The sequence below is a fragment of the Camelus bactrianus genome, chromosome 20, assembly GCF_048773025.1.
Source record: "Camelus bactrianus isolate YW-2024 breed Bactrian camel chromosome 20, ASM4877302v1, whole genome shotgun sequence".
In the NCBI taxonomy this organism is placed as follows: Eukaryota; Metazoa; Chordata; class Mammalia; order Artiodactyla; family Camelidae; genus Camelus; species Camelus bactrianus.
Genome location: NC_133558.1, coordinates 34,031,680 through 34,056,860, shown reverse-complemented (window position 1 = coordinate 34,056,860; position 25,181 = coordinate 34,031,680). Strand labels below are relative to the sequence as shown.

Here is a 25,181-nt window from a genome sequence, read left to right as displayed (position 1 = left end):
GGGGCTGGGAGACGACTCATATTTGCAAATATGATTGGAGGCATTTATCTTCCCCCCCCAACCCGACATCTTCTAAATATTAGCATTTAATAAAATACACATTTCTTCCATTTATTTTGAACTCCCTCCAAAGCCAGCAAATACCAGAACCTCAAATGTTATGATAGGATAGGTTCTTTATTGGTTTGTTTTCTTTTCATTCTTTCTGTTTTTACTGTGTGATTCTTTTTTATTATAAATCCTGATGTTTCCAACTCAAGGAGCCTGACTAATCAGAAGGGCTTCCAGCAGAGGTAGACAAATATTCTCAGTGCGGTCCTGAGACCCTGCAGATGCAGACAGCTCTGCTATTCACAGGAAATGAAGAAGTCAGGGCCATCAGAGACAGAGGATTTCCTCTTCAGATAAAGTGTTTTAGCTGTTGCATATTAGTGATCTGAAGCTCAGGAGGGGAGACAAGATGGTTTCTGATGGTGAGGGACATGGCCTCTACTTATCTGGGGTGCCCCAGGGGGTGCGAGCATGGTGGGGGGAGACAGAACTAGTGAAACAAAGGCAGGAAAGTCACTCATGATGTCTCCAGGAGACATCTGATTCTGTGAGGACCCTGAAGAAGTGTGTCTCAATTCTGCCCACGGGCAAAAAGAGAAGGCAGCGGTTCCCATCTCTGATTGGTCAAAGGTAGCCCCACCCCCAGCACTTCCTGGTTGCACCTGTGTGGATGCTAAGTGGTTCATCTCATGTGGTCGCATCAGAGAGGCCCAGGGCAGCAGGAAAGGCGGGGCACTGTCAGCTTTCTTCTGCATGGAACCGGCAATCACATCAGTGACTGGATGAGAGATGTGGCAGAGAGGACCCGAAGGGGCACCCAGAGGTCCCAACGCAGCCTTGTAAGGAACTGGTTATTATAGGCTGGTGGTTTAGAGTCCACTCAAAAAGCTGTGCGTTGAGGCCCCACTTGGATGACTTAGCAGCTCTGTACCCTGGGCAGGTTATTTGCACCTTGCCCCAGACTCCACTGGTGACCTTGATGCAGGCAGTTTCGGAGCAGTGGTATCAGAGAAGGCATGAGGAGTCAGAGGCCCAAGATGACCACAAGATTTGCGAGGTCTGTTCCCAGAATGTGTTATAACCCACATTAAGGATTTTGGACTTGATCATAAGGGTCAGGAGGCATTCACTCATAAAGGACTTAAAATACAGGAGGATCATGACCAGGCCTGCATGTCTGCAAGATTATTCTGACTGCCCCACAGAGAACAGATTGAATGGGGCACGGGACGAAGTTCAGTGTCAAAGGTCCAAAGGACAGACAGTGAGGCAGCACAGATCAGGCTGATGGCATGAGAAATATAAGGATTCCAGTGAGATTTGTGAGGTGAAATCGACTAGACTTGTTGATTGATTGGGTGTAGGGGATGAGGGAGAGAAAGGAGGCAAGGGTGACTTCTGGGTTCTTTCTGAAACAGCCAGGTGACTGGTGGTACCATTCACTGAGGGAGAACCCTGGAGGAGGAGCAAGTGTGGAGAAGGAGAAGAATTCAGTTTTAAACGTGCTGAATGTGACGTACATGCTAGGCATCCGAGTGAGGATGCCCAGCAGGGCGTTAGATGTCCAGCTCAGTGGTTCACACGCGAGATCAAAGATTTGAGGTTCATCATGTAGACGGGAACCAACGCCAAGAGACTGAGTGAAATTACGTGAATAGGATGAGAAGAGCCTCCTGTTACGGAAGGAACGGGCGGGCAGGGAGGGTCTCACCAAGCATGCGACACAGAGCAGAAAGACTCGGAGGACGGAGATCAGGAAGCTAGAGAGTCACTAAGTTCAAGGAACGAAAGCATTTGGAGATAGTTGGCATGACGACAATAGCAAATGCTGCAACTGGGCCAAAACGAGGCTTGAGAAGAAACGGTTGGAGCTGGTAACACAGACTCCACTGGTGATCTTGCGAACAGGCAGTTTTGGAGCAGTGGTAGCAGAAACGGCGTGAGGAGTGAGAGGCCATTGAGGCGGTGAAACTGAAACCTTTTATCAAGAAGTCTAGCGAGTATGAAAGGCTGCAGCAAAAAGAGAGACAGAGGGTAGTGGGTAGCGCTGGGTGTGGGAAGGGGGAAGGGATAAGATAGGGGAGGTCTTGAACCTGTTTTAATGAGAAGAAGTCAATAGATATAAAGTAAAGGTACAGGAGCAGGGTTACGTGAGAAGCCAGAGGACGCAGGATTCCGAGCCCAGATAGAAAGACGCAAGGTTGTCTGTGAGGCCGACGCAGCTGCCCGCCTGCCTGTGCTCTGCTCGCTAGGTCATCCTTCCTGGCATGGGGCTGCCTCACACTGGAGGTCCTTGCTCTCATTTGCAGAAAGGGGTTCCTTTTCTCACTTGCAGAAGGGCACCCTTTGGGCTAGAGGTTGTTCTGTGTAGGAGCAGGAGCATCTCAAACGAGGCAGAAGGAAGCGGCAAGGATGAGTGAAGATGCTGGTCAATTTCTACTCGGACGTCACTGTCCATTCAGCATTCTCCCTTAAAATGACTCCTAATATTTCTAATTAAGAGACCCCTCCTCCTTTTAATGCCAAAAACTTATCAGATTGGCACAGTAGTAATTATTGCTTAATTTCTACTGATACTGGAAAAATAAATGTCAACATAAAGCTACTCTACATTCAGCAAAGTCTTTTAAATGAACGTATTACAGTAGTCACCACCCTGCAATGTCAATTTGAAAAAAGGTAAGAATCTGTGCGTCAAATACTATTTTTCCAGTCTACACAGCGCTTGGTTAGTGTAGGAATCCTCAGATCGTTTGCAATAATTTTGGGGATTTGACTTACAGCAACTCAGCCACAGTTCATGCCCGTAAACCAGGGTCCTGGCTCCATGGTTGCTTTTGGGAAAGGCAACATCACGTATAAAAGCTAACAGTAGTACTTCCTTGACTTTTAAATAATCGAAGTAAAATTGATTTTTATTTCAGAGGAAAGTCAGATTCACATTTCCCTTGGCATTTCATTTTAAGCGTTTGGCCTGGGGAGGGGCTCTAGGGAAAAGATATGGATGGATGGGCGATGAAATAGGACAGAGTTTGGAGACTGGAGAGGAGCATCAGTGATGGACTAGATGGAGAATGGCTTCTGGTTTGGTGATTCACCTTCCACCTCTTCCGCCTGCTCCTCCTCCTCTACCTGCGCCTCCTCTTCTTCTTTCTTCTCCCTCTTTTACTAGTGATGCTACACATTTTCTACACACTATAGACCAATCCTGGGGAGAAGCGAGAATTGAAGATGGTCCATGAAGTTGATGGGAATGGGAAAGGACATTCAATCGGAAGTAGCAAGGAAGTTCCTTCTTGGGGCGGTGGTGTCTCTTAGATAGGTTAAAAGTGTTTGTTCCAGTTGCTCCTGTGCACACAGGGACATGGATAGTTTGGGCTGTCATAAATTGTGAATGACCCACCTTCAGTAAATAAGAGAACAATATTGTTCCCGTGGATCTATGATCCAAAAAACAAGAGCCTGTTGTCGGGGGAGCAGCAGACACAACAGGTGCAAACATCAGTGCGTTGTTTCAGTTGTTGAAGAAATACCAAGAGAGGAATGCGTTACGGGAGGGAAAAATTCTACCCGTCTTAGGCTTATTGGCTGGGGTCCTACAGATTAGACCAACAAAAGACAGATTAACAAGAGAGAAGTAGACAGAAGTTTATTAATGTGTACCAAGTGCATACACATGGGAGTCCTCAGTGGTGAGTAACTCAGAAGGGTGGTTAGAACTTGAGCTTAGAATTTGAGCATCTTAGCAAAGAACAATAATTGCGTAGAAAAGTGTCGAGATGAAAGAAAAGGGACTTGAGCTTCTAGGAATGGCAAGTTGTGGGAAAGGAAGTGTACGGAGGTACTGATGGTAGATAAAGGGTGTGTGATGAAGTTTGTGACGTGGATTCCTCTGGTAGCCTCTCTGGGCTGATAGGGGTCTGGAGTCTCAGATGAGTAACAGCAGTCCTGGCAGAGAGGAGAGGGGAGACACCTTTGCAGATTTATGTCCTGCTTTTAGGCAAATAGGGGGCGTGCAGAGAGCTTTTCTTGTATCTGCTACTTCTAAATTGTCTTCAGCTCAAATTAATCGCTATGCCAAACTGGCATGGGGTTTTGTTTTGTTTTGTTTTTTTGTTTTGTTTTTTTGTAGGCATATTCTGCTACACTTCAAAAGTCACCAAGTAACCACTGTCAGACTTCGATTCCCCACATCCTGACTTCACCTCTGTGATTATAATTAGCTGAAATTATGACAAATCCCTGTAAGTTTGACCCTGGGACATTCAACACTTTTAAGTGCCAGGTGTATCACCTAGCAGGTTTAATTTTTTCCAAAGTTGTATTAAGTTTATTAAGTTGAATTGTTATTCTTGGAAGTGGACAATCTACGTATGATGCTTTTCTGTAGGGAGGACGTAAAGGATGACTTCCGCTGACCAGCACCAGGGATTAATCAGCGTTCTCTGCCCGTTACAGAATGCGTGTCATTTTCTGTGATTACTGGCGATTGAATTCAGGGCCGACTCTAGCAGAACTGTGAGGCAGGCAAAGATTTTCTCTGGCGGTCGCCTTCTCGCTTTCCTTTTCTCCTTCGAGTGTAGATCCTGGCCTCATTTCCAGTTGTTACTTGGGTATTTGCACTTTAATAGGAAATTGCTGCCAGTAAAAAGCCTTTAAGGCCCAACTAAATGAATCTTTCATCGTGGACTTTTAGATGGAAATGGGGCCCTACGGGAGAGGCGTTTTCTGGAGAGGGGCAGCCGCCAATTTGTGCAGTGGGCATTGCGGGTCTGTCCCTTTGGGTCGCGAGGAAGAGCTCTTGAGATGGGGTCTCTACTTGTGTCTTCAGACTGTTCTTGTGGCCCCTTAACCCCGCGTCCCCCTGTGGCTCCTGGCACGTGCTGCAGCATCTCTTCACAGTCAGACCTCTTTAAGGAAGGCTGCCCTCAGTGACTCTTCCTTACACCCCATTCCGTCTCTCCCGCCGCGCTGTGGCTCCTTTGCCCTTTGCACCACTGAAATTGCGTTTGACCAACGTCAGCAATTGCACATTCCTGGTTGTTTTCTCCTTGCCTCTATGGTCCCTGCAGAATTTGACTCTGAGTCTGCTCCCTGGCTCTTTAAATCCCACCCTGCTTTGGTTTCCAAGGCAACGTGCTTCCCTGGCTCTCCAACCTTTTGGTACTTAGTGTAACTGAAAGAGGGGGCCGCCAGGATGGGAATGTTTTGTCCAGCAGCATCCCCCACTGTTGGATACACACAACTGAATTTCTAAAATTCTGGTAATGAATACTCGAGCCCTCCTTCTCTCCTGATCACTGATCTGAGTCCTTTCAAAATAGAAATGTTGGCATCTCCACTGCCCTGGCCATTGCCTCCCCCTCATATTCTCCATCTCCAGTGGGAGTGGTCTTCAAAGTTTTGTCATGAACCACTTCTCCTTTTCCTCTTTTTTTCCCTCCTGGTCTTATCAATGCCCTGGCCTTCGACTTTGGTCCCCAATAGTCTCTTCCTCTAGTCTAGACTCACCCCTACCTTCCAGATCTGAATGCCCAGCTACCTGTTAGACACCTGCCTTCCACCTGTGTTAGAATGCCTTATCGTCAGCCCTTCACCCTCAACTCAGCCTCCCACATCAGTAGTCACCCTTGGCTACTTCTCTCTCTCAGGCCCTTCCTTCATGCAGTTACATATTTAATTAAATATTCTGAAGGTCCAGTGTCCTTATGCCTAAGACTGCAAGGAGAGAAATATACATTTTTAGAGAAACTTTCAACCGTATTTTCACAAGTCCTCCCTCTGTGTTTCTGTAGTACTTTGTATAATGTTTATGTCATACTGTGAACATACGATTGTGGCAGACACAGGACCTGCCATTAATGTAGTTTGTCCATTTGTCCATCTGCTCTTGAATTTTAGTGCCTTGAGGGCAGGAGTCCGTTTCTCTTTGTGGCCTCATCACCTACCACAAATTCCAGGACAATTATAGTAAATAATCAATGCTTATTTAATTGAGGGCAACTCCAAGCGAAAAATGGATTTCTGAACATTCTGGGTCCCAAAGAAAGTTTGGTACATTTGAATTCCTTATTATGTATTGAGGTCTTAAAAGATAAAATATATAACAATTACTTCTGCTAATTACATTGTTTGAGATAAAGTAAATTTGAGACAAGTTTTAAATTTCACCCATAAAACTTGGTGGAAATTTGTTTTCCCTCTTATTAATAAGTATGTATTTAACATCCCTGACTTTGCCTCTGCTTGTGAGGTCTAAAATACTTACTATCAGGTCTCTTACAGGAGAGCTTTGCTAACCCCTGCTTCATAAAATATTCAAGTTTAAGAAACAATCGGTTTGTCAAAAATGTGTCTAATGCAACATTTTCACACTAGCCTGGACGTTAAAATCTATGTCCGACCTTCTTTTGAATCTTACTTGACCAGGCCTAGGGCTGAATGCCAAATAGGTGCCTAATAAAAAGTGCTTAATTGATTTATTTCTTGAGCTGCTCAGTTTTAGGACAAGATTTTGCCTTATCCCATTAGAATTTTAATTAATGGAATCCTCAAAATGCAATAGAAATATAGATATTTATAATGAGGATTGTTTTAAATGACTGGGCTGGACCATGGGGATATTCTCAGAAATAAATGCTAGAATCTTTACACAGACTTAACTTTGCCACACACTAGAAGTTGGCAAAATCTATAAGGCACTTGTGATAACTCACACAGTTTAAGAGATGGCTCGGAATTAATATGTCAGGTCAAATACACTGGTTGTTACTTAATTCTAATTTAACATTTTCAAATGCAGCATTACCAATGACACCATAAAAGTGTTTTAAACCATAAAAGTATTTTAAACGATCTCAAAATTAGGTAACTACATAGCAAAGAAATCACATCGAGGGAAATAAAACCCGGAGTTGATGTCTTGCCTGGTTAAAATGAGTGTTTTAATAAAACTTCTCTTTTCCCCTTTTGGTTCCTGGGAAGTCCTTACTAATTTCACTTGTTAAAAAGGTACATTTTTGACTGCTGCGATCAGGCAGGTTGTATTGTAAATCCTGCCCAAATGTCGCTTGAATGAACCAGTCAAGAATTTAACCTCTGTTTGACAAACTAATTGGCTGGGGGTTTAAAACCATCAGTTATGTAATAAAACTGTGTGCAGTCAATTAGAGTGAACTGATTGTGCTCCGCTGGCTTTGGGTCTGAGGAATCCTGTTAGCAGTTGAACTCTCTGAGTGACTGGCCTAAACTCTTAGAAAACGACTCTTCTGTAGAAGCACGAGCTTTTTAATTCCTCGCAAATTTCACAGGGCTTTCAGGTAATGGGCTGCCTTTTACCAAAGGGAGTGATGTCAGGTGCACATGGAAAGAATGGTTCTGGCACATTATCCTTTCCTGAATGGATCACAGATGAGCTATTAATGTCTGATTCCCTCTCTGGGTGACCCAGCCGAGGGGCTGGGGGTCAGCGAGTTAGGAGTCTGAGTTGGGGACAAATCCAGGCCCTCAGGGACTGTTGTCTTCCACTGCGAAGCTGCAGATATGATCTAGTCGGCAATCCAGAGGAATCTGAGAATAAAGATTCTGGTATGATCTGAATAATGAGATAAAAACTGGGAATCTGGGCAAGAGAGAGAAGATTCAGAGAAAGAGGAGGGGAAGCAAACGGGACCTGGTGACAGTCCTCAGCCAGAGTGGAGTATTGAGTTTTAGCTATGGGGACGCTCAAACGCTCCCTCCACTTATCAGAAGAGGCTGGATATTTTAAAGTACCATTCATGGTTTTCTTGTTTCACTCTAGGTCTGCTTTTTACAGAGACTTGGGATTGAAAGTCTTTGTTTAGTTACTGCAATTTGCATTATATATTAGGTTCTGATTTGCACTAATTTCTCAGGAACACTTGGGAATTTCATTATTTGCTATGAAATCAGAATTAACATTTGATTTTTCTACTTATGCTTTCTATGAGTGAGGACCTGGCATTGATCAAACTAAGGCCATGTTCTGATCATCCCCAGTCAATATACCCAATGGATATCTTGAGTAACAGATTAATTACTCAGGCAATTGTATTTATGTATACATACACATAGATACACATACACAATAATAATGCCTCATGAATACAGAAGCCAAATCTGTTCTATTCATGACTGTTCCTGGGACAATAACTCTCAGTGGCTGGTTGTTGATCTAATAAGTGTGGTTCTGGTCCTTGTGTCAGTGCAAGAGGCATGGAGCACATTTTTATAGTTGTCATAGATGCAAAAAAAAAAAAAAAAATTTAAATAAGTAGTTCAGAGCCATTACAGCTCCCCTGACTGATTTTACAGCACAATTTTAGAGGATCTTATAGCGTTGAATAAAATACTTATTAAGGTTTCAAGTGTATGATATCTAAGTACTTTCTACAAAACACTTATTAGAAAATAATGCTATTAAAGTTTCTGCTGTATAGCACAGGAAGCTATGTTCAATATCCTGTCATAACCTTTTATGAAAAAGAATATGAAGATGAATATATGTGTGTATATGCATGACTGGGACATTGTGCTGTACACCAGAAATTGACATACTGTAATTATCTGTACTTCAATTAAAAAAAAGAAAAGGATGCTATTTACCAATTGGAGTGCTAGATGCTTGATAGTAAAAATGTACTATCTTTTAACAGTTGATAAAGATATTTTAAATAAAGTCATTCTAGAATTCTTAAAACCAGCAGCTAATGAGGATGTGGAGCAACTGGAACTCTCATACATAACCTGCTGGTAGGAGTGTGAAAGTGTACAGATACTCTGAAGAACAGTTTGGCGGTTTCTTACAAAGCTATATGTAGATGTAACATATGCCCCAGCAATCCTCTTTCTGGCTCTTTCCCCTAGAGAAATGAAAACTCGTGTTCACACTAAAACCTGTAGACAAATGTTCAGAGCAGCTTTATTGCTGATAGAAGTTGGAAACAACCCAGTGTCCTTCAAGGATACTGATCAGTATCTGGGGTCTGGATAAACAGGTTGTGGTATGTCCATACAGTGGAATATTACTCAGAAATAAAAAGGAACCAACTGTTGATACATATTGATACTGATACAGGCCAGATGAATGATTCTCAAAGACATGTGGGAATGAGAGAAGTCAGTATGAGAAGACTGCATACTGTATGATTTCAAATATGTGATATTCTGGAAAGGGGAAAATTGCAAAGATTAGTGAAAAAAGATCAGTGGTTGCCAGAGGGATAGGTGTGGTAAGAATATTATTATAAAAGGGTAGCAGAGGGAGTTTTGGGGCATGAAGGAGTTGTTTTATATCCTAATTGTGGAGGTAGTTACACAAATTCATACATTGTTGAAGCACATACGTTACTGAATCCAAGCTCTTACCGCTTGTCACCTGACAGTCTAATAAATTGAGGGAGGAGGTGTTGGGTCAAGGAATAGCAACTCTAATTAGAAAGCCAGCAGACTGAGAAGATGGTGGACTAGTGTCCCAAAGAACCATCTTGCCTGAGTTAGAATTCAGGCTTCTTTTACACTAAAAAGGGAGGAAGTAAAACACATATCCTGGTTCCAGTCAGACTCTGGAGAAGATATGTTCATTTCTTCCTTCCTGCAGCCATTCCCAGGTGGACAGGATGTTTCCTGTGAGCTAAACAAAGGTGTTTTAGCTTAACACTAATTACCTGGGATGCAGGGTTCCAAGAGATGGGCCATTATGTATAATTTAAGCTTATAGGCAACATCCCTGTAGTGATGAACTTGTAATAAAAGCAATGGGATAAAAAGGTTAAACTAAAAGAAACAGATCCAGTATGAAGTCAGATTTGTTCACATAGAACTATACACCAAAAGAAAAAGAAATTTCTATATGATAATTTAAAAAAATAACATTAAAAACTTCTCAGTCAATAAGGTTTAAATAATGGCATAACCAACTGAGACTTCCAGTCAGGTGTTGTCTTCCCAGGCACATTGCAGCTGAAGACCATGGATATTGAAAGCCATGATCTAGTTATCTGAGAGGTACAAAGGTAGAAAAGTGAGCTGTAGTATAATTTTTTTTTATAAAATAAATAAAACAGTATTATCAGAAAGAAAACTCTCCTATAATTATTGAGAAAGCAAAGTTGTGAGATCTTGTGTTGAAGCCATCACTTTATTGTCCACTTACGTAGATTTTCCCCTCTGGTGCTTATTCTGGCATTAATTAATATAACAGAATCTGAAAGAAAGATTAGAAATGTGTTATGTTAGAAATAGCCTTGCTTTAAGGGACACGCATATTCATGTGCCAGGAAAACTTGGATGATTCTCTCACTGCTGAGATTTTTTTTCACCCAGTCTGAGGTCCAATGGAAACCACATATTTATTAAATGATTGATGTTCGTGCTCTTCAGGAACCCTGGGAATTACCATCCTAGATCAGATCATTAGTCTGCCCGGTCTAACATCTTGCTTCTGGCTTAGGTAATTATCTGATGCTTCTCAGGGATGTTTAAATCTTCCTCATGAAGCACCTGACCGATGTTTCCCACCGTGCTGATTCTCCTTGTTGAGGTGTGGATGGGCAACTTGGGCTGAAGTTTCTCTTAGTGCAACTAAGCTCATTTGTATTTTCAAAAATTGAATTTTATTCTGATCATTTTGACCATATTGGGTAGATCCCAAATGATAAGGAATGCTGTGATGCACTTGATCTAATTCTCAAGAATTTGATTTTCTACTCAACCATGAGGCTGCAAAACTGACTGGATGAAAATTGCCTATAATGTAATGGGTTTTATGCCTCTAGAAGTCCTATATTATAAGAGGAAAGGCAAATAAGCCTCTCCATAAAGCTCAGTGCTTTATGAGCAATGGTCTCAGAGCTAATTATTCCAAAATAATCGATAATTAATATATCTGTAGACACTTACTTTTACCATTTTCTTTCTGATACATTACTTTGATTTCTAAAGAATGGGACCTTTTATTGGCTGGTACAATGTGATCCTTGTCTGCCTTCCCATCTTCTAGGTAGATGTTAAATGCATTTAATGTGTAGAGGCCAAGGATGCTGTTAGACACCCTACAATGCCCAGGACAGTGCTGCCAATGAAGAACTGTCCAGCCCAGTGTGTCCATCACATCAAGATTGAGGCCCACCCCCTACACTCGAGAAAGGGCAGAAGATATGTTTTTACATCCAGCTCAGTGCTTTGAACATGGGAGGTGCCGAGAATGTATTGAGGAGATTTTCACAAGGGAATTCTCAAATCAGATTTTGGGCACAAAGGGAAGGAAGGTGTTTATTGTCATAATCAGGCAAATTGCAAAGCAACGTTGATCTAACACGAATTTTATGATGTGCATCACAATGATTGCAAAGCATGTCGGATGAGGCACACTTGCAAAGCATCTTATTACGGGTACTGTTACTAGTATCATTTATCAACCTGTGAGACTAAGCCTGGTTTTCCTCCCTTCTTGGTCATCAGTTTTTCCTTGTCTCCCACTATCAATGGCATCCAGTTTCTGGAGCACATGTCCCATCAGCTGGGGTTCTTTTTCTCCCACTGACAGTTCTCCAGGGCCACAAGTCTCGGCTTTACCTCTAACTTCTGGGTTGATAATTCTCTTTTTAGCTGTTTGATCTTTAAACTTGAAGGATTTTAGAACAGAAAATCCTGTTGTTTTGTCTTTGAATTCTTGATCTTGAAAAGAATCTCCGTATAATGAGGTCGTAAATAGTAGGGTATGTGGACCAGGAGATGATGACACACATTGGGTTGTATAGGGGAAAAGTGTGTGGGGGACAGGATTGCGTATCTCTGTCACCTTGGTTTGGGTGATTTTCCTCCAAAAAAAAATTCGGACAGAACTTTTTCTTCATCCCAATGAAGATGCTCATGTTGGCTTCCATGAATCTTGTGCTGCTCTTGAGAATTTGCCTTTTAAAATCTGCAGTCCCATTTCCCCCTTCCTTGGGATCAATGACGCACTTACGGGCTACAGACCAACAGCCATCCTTGGCTAACTGAGCGTCTGTCCATCACTGCCAAACCCTTAAAGCAGAACAGGCATCAGATCCGGCTTCAGAGTGCTATGGGTTTTTAGACTAGAGAAGGTTCCTTTCTACAAAAATCATGGCACAGCTTGAAGCTTGGTGCTTACAATTCTTTCACATGAAGATAGACTTTCACATCCACTTGAGTTTTAAAACTAAACTTGTAAATACAAGCTGGAAGTGCTAACTTATTAGAACAAATTTTTATCAAAATTCAAATAAAGATAGCAGATTCTTTCTTCTTCTGTAGGAATAGAGAATGGTTTGGGGAGCCCAAAAGCGGGCGACGTTTTTCGTTTTTTTTTTCCCCGCCCAAGAACCAAAAAGGCTATGAAAGGCAAACTTTTCTTGCTTCAGAATTTCACAGTGGGCTTGTGCCATTTGTCGTCTGCGTTTCTTATCCAGATGTATGACCAATACAAGATTGTAGGGCAGGGAAGATAAGGGATTGAGATGTCTATTCGAGAATTCTCTGTTACCTAATAGAATTTTATGCACATTATAGCCTCTGCAAAACCTAGACATTTACGATTAATGTATTTCCCAGAGATATTCACATATACCCACATTGTTATTATTTTAAACCAATGATATTAAATAGCCGTGTTATCATTTTCACAACCTATGAAAAAAAATGTTCCCCAGTATTAATTTCTGAGACAGGTAAATGCAACAGTGTTTCCATCTGAAGAACTACAGAAATGAGCCCTTAAAATAAGTTGAATAAGTGGAAGTTATTTCTTGATCACTAACAATTTAATAGATTATGGACCCGGGATTTCATTTTATGTTTTTTTTTTCCTTCTTCTTCTTCTTTTGGGGGGAGGGGGCAAGCTGGCCTTTCTTTATGTTTCAGAAATAACAGTATTAAATGCTATGGAGAAAGGATAGAGGGTTGACATTGAGGTCGCATTATAAAGACAAGTTAAAAGCTTTAATTTATACTTGAGAATAACAAGATATGAAAGGATTTTGTGAAAATCCTTTGTTCATTAGATACTGTTTATTTAACAAGAAATGAGTGTTTTCAATAAGATTAAACTGAGGATTTGATTGGAAAGACTTTAAGAAGTAAGGTCTCTGTTCTTTAAACCCCGCTGATTGAAAGAAATATTACTAAATACTTTTAAGTCCATTTTTATTCAGTTCTGTCTAGTTGCCATTGGTTATAATAGACTTAGGACCTTAAAGCTTATGCTTTTATTCTTCATTTTTTTTTGTTTTGTTTTAAAATTTTGGCAAGATTGTTTTCTTTGTGCTTGTTGTTATCTGAAGGTCCCAGCAGAATTCCAAATCTTCTGTAGCCTGCTGGAAGGAGACGTGGCATCACTGTGAGCTAGGACATCTCTGTGGTCACGGTGTGGCTGTGCAGCTGCATTGTCTTCTGTGGGTCAGAAATGAAGTGACCATGCCTCCTGTTCATACTTGCTTGTCCCAGTGTAATTGGAATACGTCCACTTTCAGAAGTGTCTTGGGTTAAACAATACGTTATACGCTTGCCCTTAAAGTTAGAAGACCATATGAAGGGAGTGGTACTTGGATCAGGTGTCTGGGAGGATTTTTGTTTTGTTTTGTTTTCAATGGTGGTGGGAGCGTGTGGCTTGTGAAAAGAGATCAATCAAATTAGGTTATCTGGGATGAAACAGAATGTGGACAGGTTTTGAGGGAACTGAGAAAGAAAACATTTACAGATGTTGCTGTAAACTAACAAGCTTAACTAGGGAGAGGAGAGGGAAAGAAGAAAAAAGTACACGTCGTAACTGCAGGGCTGTCATTACTGGGACAAAGCCAGGTGGTTTGGTGGTGGTGTTAGTGGGCGAAGGGGTGCCTAGGAACTGGCACGCAACATTATTTTGAGAAACACAACCAATAGCTAGACAGTGTGGCATAGAGAGCAAGGTCACAGGCTTTGGAACAGTGTTTACTTTCCTCAAGCTATTCATAAATGGAAAACATGCTTCAACTATATATGCCTCATTTCCCTCATCTGTAAAATGGGAGTAATAGTGGTACTCACACCATGGAGTTCTTGTGAAGATTAAATGGGTTAATGCTCATAAAACACTGACGGTGGTGTGAGTCCCGTTGTAAGCACTCAATGTGTACAGTCTGCTCATATTACTCTTGTTACTGTTTCCGATGCATAAAGGAGGTGGTGGCTACACCAGTGTCATAAATGGAGACGCACGTGTGTCTCCCAGAGGCAGCATCCCACACTGACCGGTTCCACAGCCAGATGGGCTGGGTGGGAATCCGGTCTCTATCACTTATTTGTTCAGCAAATTTCTGAACTTTTCCTTAGTCTGTCCCCACATCTTTAGATGGAGATGAAAATAGCCTTTTTAGGTTTATTGTTGTGATTAGACTTGTTACAATCCTTGTAAAACCACTCCACACGGTCTCAGGCAGACAGTCTGTGCTTAAATGTTGGGCGTTCTTCTACAGGAACCTCTCCCTATAAGCTTACATCTATGAGAAAGGTAAGGAAGCTATTGACTTTCTGGGTTTCTTGGACCTTCTCATTCTTAAGGAGAAGGTAATGAACACATAGTTCAGACTGAGGCGTAGAGGTGGCTGCAGGAAAGCCGGTGTGTTTGAGGTGTGGGAAATGCCTGGTAAGACAGAGTAGTTAGCACTCAGTTCCGTCATTCAGGAGAGGTGATGAGTTTTGGGGCCATTAGTGCATGGATCAGTCCCTCTCTCCCCCCTCTCCCTCCCTCTCAGTGTGTTTGTATGTGAGCTTGTCCAGGGATCATATGTGTTATGAGATGAAGGCACAGAATTCAACCCTGAAGAATCACTTCCCTTAAAGGGTCGGATGGAATAGGACCTGCCCCGCCCCCAGTAACAACCACAGTTGAGAAACAGGCATAGGAGGGAACTAGGAGGTAAAGATGTCCTAAGAATTAGGGCAAAAGAGTATTTCAAGAACAATAACACATGCTACAATTAAGCCAAATATGATTAAATCAGGGGGAAAAAAAGCATCTGGATCTTACAACTGGAACAAAAGCTAAGGCTTCTAATAACATCCCCGAGAACAGTGTCCTTACGGTGACTGGGGCACAGTGTAGGTTTCAGCGGTGGAAGTGAAGGTGTCGTTCTGTCAATGATGGAGATGTCCTATGCAGACGTGGAAGAAGAATGAGGGGGGAGATATCGGGAGGACTGAAAATGCCGACGAGAGGATCACAGAAGCCACGAGGAAGGAAGTACCAGTAAGTAAGAAATGGAAGGAAGAGAGGAGAGGGCTGAGGAGCTGAGAATAAAGTCTCCATGAGCCAAAGGAGTAGGGACAGCTGGAGAAATAAATGCAAAGAGTTTGCTTGCTTTTTTGTTTGTTTTTGTAAGGCAGGAGGTTTGGTTGGAGAGATGCCTTTCCTTTCTAAGACGTCAGAGATGGAGGGCCTTGTGAAGTGAAGGGACCAGGGTACTGCCGGCAGAGGGGTTGCCAGCATGATCTCCAAATGATCACATCCCTTGTGTGGTGAACGTTGAAAGAGTGCTCAGCAATAACTTATTTGGTCTAATCTCATTTCTAAGGTGGTAAATTTGAAGTTCTGAGTTCCCACTACCGGGCTGTGTTTAATAAACCACACTGTTTATATACTTGAAACACTGAAGCATTGATTTGCTCAGTGAAGGTGGAAACACTTACTGTCACATGACTGTAGATTGTGCATAGAAGTTAACAAACCCGTCTCCTCTGCACACTTCATCAGATAGATCCATGGTGTCAAATCCTGACCAATGGCTTGTCTGTCAGAGAGAAAATGGAATCCAGGTGACATGTGACATATAAAAGTCACATTGCCAAGCACCAGCCCTTGCTGAAGTCTAGCTAATTAGTGGTACTGTTTGATTAATTCAAGTGGATGGACCTCAAGGCGGTATTTGTAGAATTCAGTCTGAGAGTTTAGTTACCCTCTATGTTCTGATTATAAATGTTTTGAGTATTAATCTACATGGTTTGAAAATACGAAAATAATTTCAAGGTCACTTTGGAGATTACTGTGTCAAGCCTTGACTGATTTATTCATTCATAAGTCTACGCACTATTCGTTTTAAAGATAACACAAAGAATATCATGTTATGGCAAGATCACCAGACCAAGATGCCAGGAGAATAATATTTTCGATCCATTCGCTGTAGCTTTGGACACGTACTAAACTTGCTGAAACTTGGGTTTCTCATTAGGCAAATGGAAATACCACCTCCCACACCTGCCTTTTCACAGTTGTAAAGGACGAATGATGGCAGGTGGCAGGTGGGTGTCTGTGATTACTTAACCTCTCTAAGTGTTCGTTTCATCATCTGTAAAATAGAAGTAACATTATCTTTCATGTAGTTTTTAACAAGTACATATAATGCACGCACTGCCTCTTACATAAAAGGATCTATTACTGACATAGCAGAAGTAATAATTATTTGGATATATAAAATACAGATGTGAAGTTTCCTTTTACCTTCTGGTGCTGCTTGAAATCCTGTTGCAATTCAGGCAATCTGATGAAATTCACACACCAACTTAGTGACCATCCTGCCTCACGTTTAATTCATCCCACTCTGTGGAGGGAGAGGTCCTGGAGATACTATCATCTACGTCTTCTTCCCTCCTCCTACTTTTCCTTCTCCTGCTTACTCATTTTTTTTTTTTTTTTGCAATGAGATATGTCTTCATTCATAAGATTAGGTATTTGTAGTATTTGTGGTATTAAGAACATCAACTTTTCTGAAAACCGAGGGAAAGTGGAGTATCAGAAAATGGAAGTTCACATCTGACACCCGAGAGACCTATGATAAACTTGATACTCGTTTCCTTCTTGGAAAGGATTTTTAAAAATATTTCCTTATAGATTTTAAATATATACATTCCACGTGTGAAGGAAATTTAGCTGCAAATGTGCAGAACATGAACATTCAGTCTGAACATGAGTGAACCAGAAAACTCTAGAGGTCATAATGGAAAGAAATGGCTGTGTTAAATTTATGCAATTTAATGCATGTTTCCTGAATGGCTACTGTGTTTCTGGTCCTCTTCTAGTTATCTGGGGTCCGGAAGTGTAACATTGTAACACTAGACAGATCCTTGCCCTCATGGAGCGTACATTCTAGAGGCAAGAGATACTAAGTGATACCTGTGGAAAGTAAGTGAATTATCCACCAGGTGAGAAACTGATAAGTGCCATGGACAAAATTTAAAAGTGCAGAGCATTATAAGAGGCAACGAGAGCGTGGGTGGGGATGGGCTGGTGAAGGTGGGCTTCCTTCTGGGGGAGACATGTGGGCGAAGTGAAAGAAAGGTGTAGAAATGGGCCACGTGACAATTTGGGAACAAAGAAGAAACAAGGGTCAGAGGCCCCAATGAGGGTGAATGGTCCAAGCAGAGAGACGGAGAGCAGAGGATCAGAAGATGAGGTCAGAGGGAAGGCACCCTGCTGTTTGCAAGGAAGCCCAGCTTTAAAGATGACCAAGTCGAGTTCTCTTAACATACAAGGTAGAAGGGCAATCATCCATCTTTGCAAGAGGACCATGAGCTGGTTGTTCAAAAGTCTTTCCCCAGTGCATCTCTTCTAAATTCAGGCTGGGTAGGAGCCAGGTGTTGTCAGCCAAAGCTGTCATCCATCTGGGACAACACTATCAATTTTAGAGTAAATTTATGATTCTTGTTAGCCAGTGATTATAATTTTAATGTCAGAGTAAATTATGGAGTAAGTTTTGCCAGCCAGTGATCAGCACAGAAAGAGAAAAAATATTTGTAGACGCTTAAAAGGACGTGGATTGGTGGAAAGGAATTTGGATACAACTTTGGACAGTGAGTGGAAGACGAATGGTATTCTTGGTTCCGTGGACATGGGAAGCTCACAGGAGTGCTGTTGAGTAGGTGTTTGTATAGCAGACGTGGCAGTGTTTGGAGGGAATCCACTCTGTACACAGCCCTCACCCCAGCAACCTGCTGATTCATCACAACACGTTTTCTACCGACTCTTCACATGGTCCTCATTACCACAGATGGGCACCAGCCTTTGGAGTGAAACCTTTTTGCCATCTTGGATTAGCTAGAACCAAGACAGTGCTTTGGAAAATAGAGGTGAAGTCTACACAGAGTACAGAGGAGCAACTGGCCGAGAATCTTGGGTTGTAAGGTTAATTGTGTGCCCACGGTTTAAAGTCAATACAGACTAGAACCTCTGGATGGTGAGAGAACAAAAGTGAAAAGTTTTAGAAGCATTGGGAGACAAAAGTAAACATTTTCCCATTTCAAAGGAGTGGCAAAAATTCTTCTTCTTTTATTTTTTCTTTGCCCCATTTCATAACATGAGAACACGTATGCTCGCAATGAAATTAACAGTGGGAAAATTTTAAATAAATAAAAGGAAATACTTCTACACTGAGTGCATAATAAGCCCACAGACTTTTCTGCTGAGGAAGGTCAGGGAGTCAAACGCTGAAGAGGAAAGAAAAGAGAGGAAAATCTGGTGAATTTTATGACCAATAATAACATTGTAATTATGCCCTGAGATAAGAATAATGAGGCTGAGGCTTTCGGGCATAAAATGATCGTCTCAGAGGACAGGAAGGAATTCTCCCACTCCCACCCCCGATGGTTTGAATGGCACCACAAGACTGAGCAGATGCATCCTGGGGTGTACTGTTTTCCCAGGAGGCAGCTCCTATTAACCCAGAAAACCATTCTTGAAAGACCAGTGGCTGGTTTTATCTGGAAAATCCTGTATTTCAGGGGAAATCAGCCTTGAATCCAACAAAAAGAATTTTGTAAGTTGGTGGAATGATAAACTCCCCGATGCTGGATACGGTCTACTTTTGCTTTTGACCCAGTGTGTGAATGGCTCTAAACATAATATTCATGTAACTAACTTAGTGTATCGTAATGGATGGAAATTGGCCTTTGACACAGAGGAGGTCCAGTGGAAAGCGCATGAACTCTATCTCTTAGGAATTAAAAGTATGCTCTTGCCCTCTCGCCAAACTTTTTTTTTCAGAGTCCACACCAGCTGCTTAATAGCTTCTGACTTTCTTGGCGCGCGATACGCTGTTGCTTGAACTCCTGTGTTCCAGACCCTCTGCGAAGCGCTGGTTCCCTAGCTGCCTTTAAGGGCTCCCAGGTTAGTTTTGAGCTGGCCACCAAGTGGGTCTCACCTGGGAGGGAAGAGCTCATCTGAACTTCCAAGAACACAAGAGCGACGCTGTTCTCGTTGAATGGAGACACACCAAGAGGAAGCAAGGCTGATGCCCGTGTTCAGATTGCTTACGAGCTCACTGTCTCTAAAAGAGAAGGCACGCTTGTTGCTAGAAACTTGTCTAAGTCAGACCCATGGAGGTCAACACTGTCTCTCCTTTTATTTTTGACTGTCCCAATCCTAGGTCTAGATCCTATCAGGATAATGATAAAAGCTCAATAAATAAGTAGGATTAAATCAATGCTTAAAATGTCAGGACCTTACCATGGAGAAGCTAGAAAGTGAGAACTCTTTTTTGTTTTAATTCGTATCTTTATTGAAGTGGAGTTGATTTGCAATGTCAGTTTGAGGTGTACAGCAAAGTGATTCTGTTATACATATACATACATACATATATATTTTTTCAGATTCTTTCCATCGCAGTTCATTACAAGAAATTGATTATAGTTCCCTGTGCTATCCAGTAGGTCCTTGATGTTTATCTGTTTTATGTACAGTAGTGTGTATCTGTTGGAAAATGAGAATTCTTTTCCTGTCTTCCCTCCCCATCGCCGACCTGCCCCCAGAATTTACAAAAATCCCTGTCTGTAACCCATAGTACACAAATACTTGTAATTTAAAAATCTTATATATGGTGTGTATAACTAAAACTTTGCTTCATCAGTTATTCTTTTCCATGTTTAGCCAGTATATAGTGTTTGTTGGCATTTGTAGCTGTTTTTTTGAAGTACCTGGTTTTATAGCTCCGGGCACTACTTTGCCTCCTGTCTTGTATAAAGCCTTTGCTGTAAGTCGGCCATTCTGTCTGAATGTCTGGTGCCATTTGTGCATCTCAGTAATTTAGTTCTGTTGCTCAAAGTTGAATTCCAAAATGTCCTTAAAACCCCTTCACCTGGCTGAACTGGGATGCACCAGTCTTCAGTAGGAAACACTGAACTTAAAAGATGACTTTTAAGTAGCTTATCTGGAAATCCCTGGCCCAGTATCTTCTGTGTAAGAATCCTAACAAATTATTTGTTCAGATGACTCAACAGAATCTGGTTAACCTGAGCGTGTTCCCATCCACTCTCCCTCCTGGCCCTCAGTGAGCAGGTGGCTTGGGTGGCTGCCTCCTTTTTCAGCCGGCTTTCCCCTGCCACATTTTCTAGTCTTTAGTGCAGGTAACTTTTAGGCAATCTCCCTGGAGAGAGATCTCCCCGGGCATTGTTTTATATGCATGATAATGAAACTGAGGTGCGTGGTGGTCTGTCCGTTGTCATGGTGAACTTGCTATTGTCTGTTGGAACTGGCCTCTTCAAACCAGTGTCTATCCATTCAATCCCTGCATTTCTCTTAGCAAGATTCCCCTTGGCTCTCCTTTCAGTGTCTGACACTGGGAACATGATGCTCTCACTGTATCTTCATCACATCCTGTTTCCAAAGAGCAGCGGCAGCAGCAGCAGGCTGTCCACTCACCTTGCCTTTCTGTGAAGTTGAGAGGGACCACCTTGTTTTCTGCCCCCAAAATGGACTTTTTCTTTTTGCTCCAAAGGAGACAATCTGGACTTAGAAAAACTGATTAAGTAGGGCCAGCTGTATGCATTTTCCACCCATATTGAAACAGCCAAAGCCCATACACAAGATCTCATCCTGAAAGACCTAAACATTCCAATTCTGGGCTTATGGAAACCGTTGCCTCTAATTACTTTAATAACCTTCTGTGTGCGGTATATTGAGGAAGTTTTATGGCAAGGAAAGCAGATTTGCAGAGGTTCACAGGATGAGTTTTTCAAAGAGCTTTAGCAGAAAAGATTGATTCTCAGGTATTAGAAATGAATATTAGGATAAATCATGTGCAGAATATTTGTGTTTAGAATGAGAAGGGTTCTAGTCGAAATATTAACTGAGAATTCGAACATTTCATGTCCTCCTCTGTCTCCTGAGGACCAGGGGAAAAAAAACCCCACAAGAGTCCTTTTATGCTCTTCCTTCCCTCCCTTGAAGCTGGATATTTAATATATGTTCAGAGACAAGGATATATCATATGAGAATAGCAAAGATGCCTTGTCCACCAGCAATGGGTTAGAATGCTATAACACACACCTGTGAATCTCAGTTGCTTAAAAAAATATAAAAAGTTTTATTTCTTGCTTACAGTCCTTGTTTATCTCTGGTTGGCAGGGACCCAGGCTGAGAAACCAGCCTTCTTCTTGTACTTTTCTGGTCGCTGTCTCAGGGACAAACTTGGAACTCTTAGAGCAGGGGTAGGCAAACATTTTCTGCAAAGGGCCAGATAGTAAGTATTTTCAACTTTTCAGGCCATAGAGTTTCTATCACAGTGACTCCTCTCTGCTCTTGCGGTGCAAAATCAGAGTTTACAATAGTTTATGGCACGTAAACAGATGAATACGGGCTGTTTTCCAGTAAAACTTTATTGACCAGTAGCCTGTGGCCTGGAGTTTGCCAACTCTTTCAATTAAGTTGCTTGGCCCCAAAGGGACGCTTGTTACCTCTGCTCAATGACTAATGACTAACTAATGATTTTGCTCAACCCTAGAGGACGGGGGAAGAACCAGCCTGTCACTTCCTGAGCTTTATGCACAAACATGGAAAATGATGAAGCTGAGCAGTTATTTCCACAACTCGACAAGGCTGGATTAAGCCTACTGATCTTTTACTTTCTTTACCCTCTGTGTTTTCTCTTTAACTCGGAAGCCCTGTCTTTGCAAGGTGCAGTGTTCATTTGTGTTTAAGCGGCAGCAGAAGTGGCCAGTCAGTCAGAGAGCATGCTGCTCAGCTGTTTACACAGCCTTGGTGGCCACGTTGGGGACGGGTAGCTGGCCTTCTCCCTCACGGGAAACCTTTGCCTTTGGGGATCCTAACGTGAGTCGGGACATGCACTCTGGAAGCAGATCTTGGGAAGAGATTTGGAAATAGGAAGGGAGACGTTTTATCAGATGACATTCGTCAACAGTGAAGTTACCTAGGGGGCCAGTTTCTGGGAAGTTTCCTGGATGTCGCAGTGCAGCCGGGACACAGGGAGCGATGACAACATGGGGTCTTCAGTTCATCTGACTCTAGAGCGAGTCTCACTCAAACCTGCTGTACTCCAGAATGATATCACTTCCCATATTTGGATTTCTAGCAAAACCCACCTTCTTCCCCAAATCACAACCAACCCCACTCTGCTCCCTCCTGGTTCACCACTGTTTTGTAAAGTCAGATGGTTCCGCACCTTCAGTGGACTCCCGTCTTTCAGGTTTCATTGGGCACCACTGTAAGAACAAAGCTTAAAGAGGCCATTTATTTTTTACATGGTTCAGTTCATTAAAATATCTGACTTTTCTCCATAGGAATAGTTTGACTAGTTATAGAGAAATGTGTGCTCAAGTGGGTCTGCCAATTGAAACAGAGACACTAGGAGCCTATTAAAGAGGTAGGAGGCTCTTATGCATTGAATGTCTGTTCATATTGATTGTGATCCATACCCTGTAGAATTTTAAGGCAGTTTCTTGCATGTTATCACACAGCGAAACACCTTGGTAAACCATTTAAATAATTACGTTTCAAATTGATAAAAGCAGAGCAAGATGTAGGCCTGAACTAAGACCTGTTAGTTGGGGAGAGCGCTCGACCTTCCTTCTCATCGGTGACGCTTCTGTTGACTGTGAGAAGACTCGAAAGGCAAAGGCTACTTGACCACAGCAAAGACACCACTTCAAACAGAGTGAGGATAACCTACGTCTTAAAGAAAGTATTTCCAATGTCCAGATGATGCTTTTTTCCTCTTAAAAAGTTTTTTTTTTTTTGATTGAAATATAGTCGACTTATAATGTTGTGTTAGTTTCTGGTGTATAGCATAGTGATTCAGTCATACTATATATATATATGTATGTATGTATTCTTTTTCATATTCTTTTGGGTTATTACAAGATGTTGACTATCATTCCCTGTGCTGTACAGTAGGACCTCGTTGTTTATCTATTTTATATATAGTAGTGTGGATCTGCTAATCCCGAACGCCCAATTTAACTCCCTGCTCCTTTCCCCCTTGGTAATCCTAAATTTCTCTTCTTTGTCTGTGAGTCTAAAAATAATCACACAAATGAACTTATTCACAAAACAGAAACAGACGATATTTTTATTTAAAGTAGTGTTGTCCGATACCTTGAAATTAATTGTAATTGACTTAAATGAAGGTGTTACTATGGTTTCCCTCGAAAGGATTTTAATTTCATTTCCCAGATTAGCTGCCAGTAGCAAGCTGTCATAGACTGTTTCTAGAGAGATTATTATCCAAGTTTCTTTGGACTAATAATAATAATGGTAATGACAGTACTGCTTATTATGTCCCAGGCATCGTCCTGAGCCTTTTAAAATGCATTTAATTGTCACAGCTGCCTTATGAACTTGATACCATCCCATTTTCCTTCCCACTTTGCAAAGGAGGAAACTGAGGCTCAGCGAAGTTAAGTTACTTGCTTTAGATCACATAGGGAGTCAGTAGCCAGGCCAGGATTTGAACTGAGGCAGTTTGCACCAGGATCCATATAAATAACCAGAAGTCTGTAGGAATAACCACTGTCCTATAACATCTTTCACAGCTGGGATAGTGGGATTGGCATTGAGATGCCGGTGGAGGATCAGCATGATTTAAGGACTTAGAAACAACCAACCTGTGTCATGGAGGAAAATCTACACTCTTTTTGTGCTTATCTGAAATGGCCACACACTCGCAGGATAGAGGCAACTTCATTTCCTGGGTCTGTGGAGATCCAGGGAAAATGCTCACAAGCTTGCTTTCAGCAACTGTCTGGTGCAGAGATTTTTCCTTCTGGAACGAAGGGAATGTGAAAGAAAAGGAAGCACTCAGAGGCTTCAGTTTGCTTTCGACAGGTAATCAGTGAGCTGCTTCATTGCTGTCACCGCTCCTCCCTCCCACCTGATCTGTCCTCGGAAACACTTTGCTCTACCTGAGTTCCCGTACGTGACCGTCTCTCCTTGCCAAGAAGATTAATATAAAATATCAGCCCGGGTTTTGTATTCCCAGCCCAGATCTTTATCTCAGAATAAAAGTAGGGAATTGATCTCTCGTGAGTCATGGGCACTGAGGATCTGGGAACACTTCCCCGGCAGGGAGAGTTGGCAGAAATAGTCCTGGTGGGTTTCGAGTTTATTTGACTAATTCTTTCACCGCCTGTCAAATGCAGCTCCTTTTGTTTAGGTAACAGAACAAGCTGTTTCCTCTGCCATTTCTCCACTGAGCAGTAGAGGCACTTGTGGCGAACACACATTACTGCTAACTGTTATGATGTTTGCTGTCAAATTCATTTATTTATACAACTGCTGGAAAAAGCCCGCGGCCCATAAGCAGCCTTGAAAGATTTCAGAGTCATGGGGTGGGGTCATGAGAGGAGGGGAGAAAGAAGTCTCCACTGGTTATGAGAAAGGAGCTGACACAGGAAACGGTCACATATGGTGCAGATTTATTGCGTCCGGGGTTTCCCATTGCAATCTCATTACAGCCACAGCTCAGACCTGGGCACGGCTCCGCCACATCCATTTCAGGTTTGGCGTCCAGCTGAATTACTGCTCCAGCTCCACACGGAGGACTGGAGAGGTGATGAGTTTATCATTCCGGGGACAGAGTGTGCCTGGATTGTATTTGTAAAGAATGCTGTTGGCTGCCCCTTCCTTGAATCTAACCCACAGACATCACTGTTCATAGCTGGCAGGCAGGTTTGCTAGCAAAAAAAAAAAAAAAAAAAAGGATATTGAGGTGGAGTCAGGGTACAGAGTATGACAAAAGGAATGAAGGGAAGAGGTAAGATGAGGTGAAAGGGAAACTAGCTTGAATTTTGCAGATTTTATTTACTTTTTGATGAGTGGGAAAAAAATT

The 25,181-nt window shown here is 42.1% G+C and overlaps 1 protein-coding gene across 12 annotated transcripts in view; it reads left to right on the top strand.

Annotated features, from left to right (window-relative positions):
• PKHD1 (PKHD1 ciliary IPT domain containing fibrocystin/polyductin) overlaps positions 1-25,181 on the top strand; it is a 369,459-nt gene that overhangs the window by 304,832 nt on the left and 39,446 nt on the right. The window contains exon 61 of one of the 12 annotated variants that reach the window (XR_012501162.1): positions 19,106-19,228. The exons of the other annotated variants lie outside the window; for them this stretch is intronic. The gene's annotated coding sequence lies outside the window, so the exon portion shown is untranslated. The remainder of the gene's footprint in view (positions 1-19,105; positions 19,229-25,181) is intronic. 12 annotated transcript variants of the gene reach the window in all.